The sequence below is a fragment of the Microcebus murinus genome, chromosome 5 (assembly GCF_040939455.1).
Source record: "Microcebus murinus isolate Inina chromosome 5, M.murinus_Inina_mat1.0, whole genome shotgun sequence".
Lineage (NCBI taxonomy): Eukaryota > Metazoa > Chordata > Mammalia > Primates > Cheirogaleidae > Microcebus > Microcebus murinus.
In genome coordinates, this window is record NC_134108.1 from 112,882,344 (window position 1) to 112,890,565 (window position 8,222).

General features: G+C 47.0%; 1 pseudogene; it reads left to right on the forward strand.

Moving 5' to 3' along the window:
* Positions 1–1,164: 1,164 nt before the first annotated feature.
* On the forward strand, positions 1,165–5,270 carry LOC142871029 (tripartite motif-containing protein 26-like; annotated as a pseudogene).
* Positions 5,271–8,222: the final 2,952 nt, after the last annotated feature.

Below are 8,222 nucleotides of genomic sequence, written 5' to 3' on the forward strand. Positions count from 1 at the left end.
GCGAAAGTTATTAATATTACTGTCTTCCATTCTCATCACTGCCATCTCACAAGTCACTGGGACACTTACTTGTCGGGTGAAGCTTTTTATGGTGTCGTGCTTGGGGGTGGCTGAGGGAGGGCTGACTGCGGCTCCCCTCAGAGACCCCGAGGGCCTGGAGATGGGCGGCTGGGGAAGGGGACAGGGTGGCAAGGTTTTCTCCAGGCCTCGGAGTTGCCCACAGGGAGCAGGATGGAGACCCGGCACCAGGTCCGGAGCTTCCTGGTTTGGTGCAGAGCAGGCTGTGAGGATGCGACCACACCACATCTCCTCCCCGGGACCTGCCATCGCCCTGCCCCGAACAGGGCTGGCAGCCTTGCCCAGCAGCTCTGCTCTTCCCACCCTCACAGCGAGGGGGCGTGGCGTGGCGGGCAGCCAAGGGGCCTCCCCACTTGGCAGGACCACCCAGGGTCTCTAGGAAAATGTGTCCCAGGATGCATGGCAGTGTCCCCCAGTACCTGTGTCATTGTGGACCGCATACCAGGGGGCCACTGCCTGCTCTCTCATCCTGGATTCAGGCTCACAGAATGGGGACCGGCAGGAATGTTAGACAATTCCAGTCCAGCCCCTACTGATGGGGTCACTGAGGTCCAGAGAGCAGAGACTGCAGGGCAGGTCAGGAACCCAGTAAAAGCTTGACCCATGTTTCCTGACTCCCACACTCTGTGCTCTTTTCGTTTCCTCCCGTTTTATCCAGAATGTGCGACCAGCATCTCCTCCCTCCAATGCCATTCCTCACCTTCCTCTCATCTGACTCTCTGACCTGAGCCCTCACTGCTCTCCCTCTCCCCCTTCTCCCCTCCTTCCCCCCTCCCCCCTCCTCCTCTCCTCCCCACTCCTCTCCTCCTTCTCCTCCTCCTCCTGAATTTGACAGGGTTTTCGGAAGATGCCTGGAGGGAAAAAAGAAGGACTGATATGGAAGAAATTATTCAGACAATTGAAAATGTTGTCCTAAATGCAGACTGCAGCAGAGATGTAAAATAGAAGCTCTGGAAGCTGGTAGAACTCTGGCTGAATAACTGGGGTAGAGCCCATGCAACTTCAACACCTGAAAAGGGTCCTAACTACTTTACACATGAGCCAACATCACACATCTGATGCTGCCCTTCACTGTGGCCAGTCCAGATGACCAAGGGGAGCATCAGGAATTACCTGAAAAAGAGGACTGCTGCCCAGAATATGGAGAAGCTGGAACAGAGTTACCGGGGGATTGTGATCCATGACAGTGACGATGGGTTGGACCCAGAGATAGAAGCAGCTTATGAAAAGTTTCATTTGGAATCAGAGAATTACAGTAAGCAAGAACAGTAAAGTTAAATTTCAGCATCCGTTTTATAGAGCAGTTTCTATATGGTGATTTAACAGAACCTGGAAAAGCAAGAAAATGTGTCACACTAACACCAAATTCCAGATGTCAGTTGCGTTCCTAAAATATGCAACTTTAATTTTGTTTAACAGTATCTATCACAATAAATGTTATTCCTTATAACGTAAAAACAGTGACACTTTTCCCTTGTCCCGCAGTGAGCGTCACCCTGGACCCGAGGTCGGTCAGCGGGCACCTGCAGCTGGCGGGCGCCGGCAGGCGCGGCCTGCAGCAGCCTGTGCCAGGGCCCTGCCCGCGCCCCCAGCAGCTCCGCCGGGAGCCGGGCGTGCTGGGCAGCAAGGGCTCACCTGGGACAAGGTCTGCTGGGAAGTGGAGGTGCAGCGCGAGGGCTGGTCTGAGGACGGAGAGGAGGCGGGGAGGAGACAGAGGAGGAGGAGGCGGAGGAGGAAGAGGAGGCCGGCTACGGGGATTGATATGACAACTGGGAAACGGACGAGGACGAGGAGTCCTTGGGTGAGAAGGAGGAAGAGGAAGAGGAGAGGAGGAGGTTCTGGAAAGCTGCATGGTGGGGTGGCCAGGGGCTGTGAAGAGGAAGGGGCCTCTCCCTGGGCGGAGGGCGGTGTGGACGCTGCGCCTGTCCTCCTCGGGCATCCAGGCCAACACCAGCCCCAGGCTGAGCTCTTCTGGCGCTGCGGCCGGAGAGTGGGCGTCGCTCTGGATTACGAAGGGGGCACCGTGACTTTCACCAAGGCAGAGTCGCAGGAGCTCATCTACACCTTCACTGCCACCTTCCCCCGCGCCTGGTCCCCTTCCTGTGGCTTAGGTGGCCAGGAACGCGCCTCGTGCTGAGCCCCTGAGCCCCACACCTGCCTGCGGCCGCACCCACAAACACTTCACGTCTCTGGAGTTCCAGAACTCTCTGACGGGGCAGGGGCCCTGGCCTGGGCACCCCGGGGAGGTGAGAGGAGGGACCCCACGTCCACTGCCAGCGCCTCCCCAGCGCCGGCCAGACCTCGCTCCGTGCCGCCGCTCCGTGTGTGCTGCCCACCGACCGCCCACTCCCGCTGGGTCGGGGGAGACTCGGGGCTCCTTCCCTGTTTGCCCACTGCCTTGGTCCGCTCTGCGCTTTCTCCGCGAACCGGGGCGGAGGCGGCGTTCCCGGCCGGCCGGCCCGCAAGACCCGGGGAGGACCTCAGGGCGCCTACGCGGCTCGCTGCCCTCAGACCAGCGTTCCGCCTTGCCCAGATCTCTGCTGCCCCTTCCCTGGCATTTTACACAGGCCTGCCCCGGCCCACCTCAGAGTTAAGCATACCTGAAAACCCTGAAAATAAGCAGTGAACATCCGCTGAGCCTCCGAGAGCGCTTGAGGCCGGAGCGCCCGTGGAAACCCCCTGGCGCTGCCCGAGCATTGTTCCCGCTCCTCCGACACGGGCGCGCGCTCCCTCGGCGGTCCCCGACCGTCATGGCCTTGGGGGAGGACCTAGATACGTGTGGCTTTGGGCTAACAGCTGCGATCAGTGGTCAATAAGTTGTCTCCCTGGCTTGTTCCTTGCAAGGGGAGTTTTTACAACAATCTAGCATGTCCCGCTCCTGACCAGCACATTTAAGAAGACCCGGCAATATCTGGTGCAGCAAAAGCCCCTCTGCATCCGGGAGGGTACTGAGCCCCTGTCCCCGGCCCTAGCCAGCACTGAGGTTCCACTTTCCTAAGAGGGAGTGGCGTTGGGCAGCCAGCAGTGTGGGAGAGGAGAGGAGGGCGGCAGGGCTGTTGGGAGGAGGGCGGTGTCCCGACCCGGCCTCGGTGCGGGTGAGCTCCCTGCTCCGGGCACATTGACGCCAGCCTCGTCCTTACCGTCGCAAGCCCTCTGCCGCCCGCTCTAGGAGAACTCCCACAGCTCTGGGTCTTGGTGGCTGCTTAGCCACCATACTGTCTTGGAGTTGCCCACTTTGTGTGTGTCACATACTGCTTGAGTGACATCTGCATCTTACCTCTGCCTCCTGGTTTTGAGAGCTCCTAGCGGGCAGACACCAAACCTTACCTTGCATCTTCCACGGCGCCTGGTGCAGTGCTGGGCACGGGGTAAGTGCTCAATAGGGACTTGTTGAAGGAACAGCCTGCAGATACACATGTACATACACAACTCAGATGTCACCAGACCTTCTCAATCTGGGTACAAAGAGGTTCCATTGATAGTAGCAGCCCAGGGTTTTTCTTCTATGTCTAGAACTCTGGGACTTGGCTTTCTGTCCTCTGTTTACATACATGTTGTCATTTCTGGAAGTCCCCAGGAAAGAGCCTCCCATGGGAGCAGACCAGCCATCACGTGGCCCACCACTGCCTCCCTCCTGCTGTGGAGCCCCTGGGCTGAGGGCCAGTACCCTGGAGCACACCAGAGCCTCCCAGGGAGGGGCGACACCCAGCATCCTTCCTTGGAAAACAAGCAGTGTCCCGAGGACACAGAATTATAGAGATTCAATCTTGTGTCCGAATACTTTCCACTGTTTAACCATTTCTACAATGTCCTTTCTGATTTTTAAAAAATTGCCACCTTAAAGATGGAAAAGGGCGATCGTACAAAACTACCTCTAAGATTATACTAGAGGCAAAGAGCATATTTCCACCCTGTATTCTCTTTGTGGACTCATTTAAGTTTTTTATTTATATTTTTTATATTCATATTTTTTAGTTATTTATGAACTATGCTTACACATATGGTTAACTATTTCTACAGTGCTTATTACAAAAAAGAACATTCCCTGCCCCATTCCTGTCCCTAGAGACCCAGTTCACCCTTTTTGGCAGACTATTTTGCTGTTTACCTTCATTCTTTCTAAATAACTTGAGTTTGGGGTGTATCCTCTGCTTTCCCGCTGTGGAGAAGGAAGATTTCTGTCCCTCTCTTCCCACCCGTTCTCCTCCTTTGACTGTGGTCCTACTGGTTAGGTACTCAGTATGCTAATTATTACCTAAGTAAAAGCTGTGTATAGCTGGGCTGTGCATCCAGCCATGATTACTTTTCCTTCCCGCACAACAATTTGTCTTCCCTGGAGTTAATAATTGCTTCTCCCCCTATTTTGCTTCATTTCCTGTGCCCTGAACTCTTCACCAGCTGTCGGAAACCTCCAGATGTTCAGCACCAGGTGCACGTACCAGCGTTTTCTTAGTGTGACTCTGCTGAAGGCCCCTGACCAGGACTCTGGAACAGCTGCTTCCTCACCTGTGCAAGGTTTTCCAGACCTCCCTGCATCGTACTGGGGTCCCCTGTTGCTTCTGTTTCTTTATCCTATGGTTTTGCTCTTCTTAATTTACTTCATTTTGGTGAAACATCATCCAGTAGCCTCCTGAGAAATGGTGCATGGAGGTTGACTTTTTAAAATAATGAGTATCTGGAAATATCTTTATCCCACTTTCATACTTAATAGGTTCACTGAGTATAGGATTCTTGGTTAGAAATAATTTTCCTTTGGAATTTCAAAGGTATTTTTCCGCTGCCTTCTTGCTTCTATTGTTGTTGGTGGTATTTTTGTGGCACTGTTATTTCAAATCCTTGGCATATGGCTTGTTTTACTGGAAGTTTTTGGGTCTTATCTATATTCTCACTCTTAGATTTCTCAATGTCCTTCATATGAAGTTTTTCCTCCATTGTGTTGAGTAACTCAGTGGATTCTTTCATTCTAGAAATTCATAAGCTTTCGGTTCTAGGAAATTTCATCTAATTATTTCTTGATGATTTTTTTCATCTTCATTTTATCTGTTCTCTCAAATCCCTTATCTCCAGCCTTCATGCATCCCCTGAACTCATTCATTGAGCACCTGTGATGTGCCAGAATGTTTCTTTTTTTTTTCTTTTGGCATATTATGGTGGTACAGATTTTAAGGTTTCAATAAATGCCCCCCCACAAGTCTGAGTTTCCACCATCCCCCAGATGGTGCACATCTCACTCATTAGGTATGTATATACCCACCTCCCTCCCCCTCCCACGTGCCCAATACCCTATTACTGTAGTACCTATGTGTCCACTTAGGTGCTGCTCAGTTAATACCAGTTTGCTGGTGAGTATATGTGGTGCTTGTTTTTCCATTCTTGGGATACTTCACTTAGTAGTCTGGGTTCCAGCTCTAACCAGGAAAATATAAGATGTGCTATATCACCGTTGTTTCTTAGAGCTGAATAGTACTCCATGGTATACATATACCACATTTTATTAATCCATTCTTGGATTGATGGGCACTTGGGCTTTTTCCACAGCCTTGCAATTATGAATCGTGCTGCTATAAACATTCCACCCAACAAGTGCAAAATATACATTTTTTTTCATCAGCACATGGAACATTCTCCAGGGCAGACCATATGGTAGGGCACAGACAAGTCTCAACAAATGGTTAAAAACTGAATTGATATTAAGTATCTTCTTAGACCACAATGGAATAAAACTAGAAATCAATACCAGGAGGAACTCTGGAAACTATACAAGTACATAGAAATTAAACAAGATATTCCTGAATGACCACTGAGGCAATGAAAAAATTAAGTTATAAATCAAAAAATGTCTAGAAACAAATGAAAATGGAAACACAACATAACAAAATCTGTGGGATTCAGCAAAAGCAATGTTAAGAGGGGAGTTTATAGCAATAAATACCCACATCAAAAAAATAGAAAGATTATAAACGAACAACCTAACAATGCATCTAAAGGAACTAGAAAAGCAAGAACAAACCAAACCCAAAATTAGCAGAAGAAAAGAGATAATAAAGACCAAAACAGTACTAAATGAAATAGAGACCAAAAACAAAAACAAAAGCAAAAAATGAAAAAGCCGGTGTGGTGGCTCATGCCTGTAATCCCAACACTTTGGGAGGCTGAGGCAGGGGGATTTGCTAAGGCCAGGAGTTCAAGACCACTCTGAGCAACATAGCAAGAGTCTGTCTCTACTTAAAAAATAACATGCAAAAAGTTTGGCCAGGCACAGTGGCTCATGCCTGTAATCCTAGCACTCAGGAAGGCCAAGGTGGGAGGATCACTTGAGCTCAGGAGTTCGAGACCAGCCTCAGGAAGAGTGAGACCCTATCTCTACTAAAAATAGAAAAAATTAGCCAAGCACAGTGGCACACACCTTTAGTCCCAGCTACTCGGGAGGCTGAGGCGGGAGGATCATTTTAGCCCAGGAGTTTGAGGTTTCTGGGAGCTAGGCTGATGCCATGGCACTCTAACTGGGGCAACAGAGTGAGACTCTGTCTCAAATGAAAAAAAAATACAAAGGATCAGTGAAAAGAAAAGTTAGTTCTTTAAAAAGGTAAGTGAAGTTGATAAACCACTAGCTAGACTAAACAAGAAGAAAAGAAAGAAGATCCAAATAAAATCAGAAATAAAGAAGGAGACATTACAGCTTTATTTATACATTTATTTATACATTACAGTGTATTTCATTACCACAGAAATATAAAAGATCATAAGAGACTATTATAAACAACTATACACTGACAAACTGGAAAACCTAGAAGATATGGATACATTTCTGGAGACATACAAGCTACCAAAACTGAATCAGATTAGCTAATTAAAAATCCAAAGGTAAGAAGCAACATCTGCTATAGATAGGAAGGAATCAGTGAAAAAACTCTGGAAGTATGGAGAATCAAACTGAAAGGACACCCCCAAAAGGGAACACTAGCTCTCTAGCAATGGATACCAATGAAAATCAGAACTCTGAAATGACAGAAGAATTTCGAATGTAGATTGTAAGAAAACTCAATGATATGCAAGAGAAAATGGATACCCAACACAAAGAAACATTAAATAAATAAATAAAAATGGAGGACTTGGAAGAAAAATTCACTAAAGGAATTAAAACATTAAAGAAATATCAAACAGAACTTCTGGAAATTAATTTATTCAAGGAATTACAAAACAGTGGAAAGCCTCAAGAATAGGGAAGATCAAGCACAAGAAAGAATCTCAGGGATTGAAGATAACACCTTTCAATTAAACAAGTCACTCATAGAGATAGAGCAGAGAATAGAAAAGAGCAAAGCATTTACAGAACAGAGCAGACATTTACAGAACATTTGACCCCAAAACCACTGAATATATGTTTTTCTTAGCAGCTCATGGGACATTTTCTAAGATTGACCATATCCTAGGCCACAAAACATGTCTCAACAAATTTTTAAAAAATAGAAATTATACTATTCATTTTCTCAGACCACATTGGAATAAAATTAGAAATCAACTCCAACAGAATCTCTCATCTCTAAACAAAGTCATGGAAACTAAACAACCTTCTGCTGAATGATTATTGGGTTAAGGAAGAAATTAAGATGCAAATCAAAAGATTCTCTGAATGAATGATAAAAGAGACACAAGTTATCAAAATCTGTGAGACACAGCCAAAGCAGTCCTGAAAGGAAAATTTATATCCATAAATGTCTACATCTAAAAGACAGAAATGGAACACATCAACAATCTAATGAACCATCTCAAAGAACCAGAAAGAGACTCTAAACCTAGCAGAAGAAAAGAAATAACAAAGATCAGAGCAGAACTAAATGAAATTGATAACAGAAGAACTATATGGAAGATTAACATAGATAACTATAGATAACATAGATAACTATATGGAAGATTAACTATATGGTTCATTGAAAAAATAAAATTGAAATGCCTCTTGCTAGATTAATGAGAAGCAGAAAAGAAAGGACTCTAATAAGCTCAATCAGGAATGGAAAATGAGAAATTACAACGGATATGGAAATACAAAATATCATCTGTGAATACTATGAAAATCTCTATGCACATAAATTTGAAAACATGGAGGAAATGAACAAATTCTTAGAAACACACAGCCTCCCTAG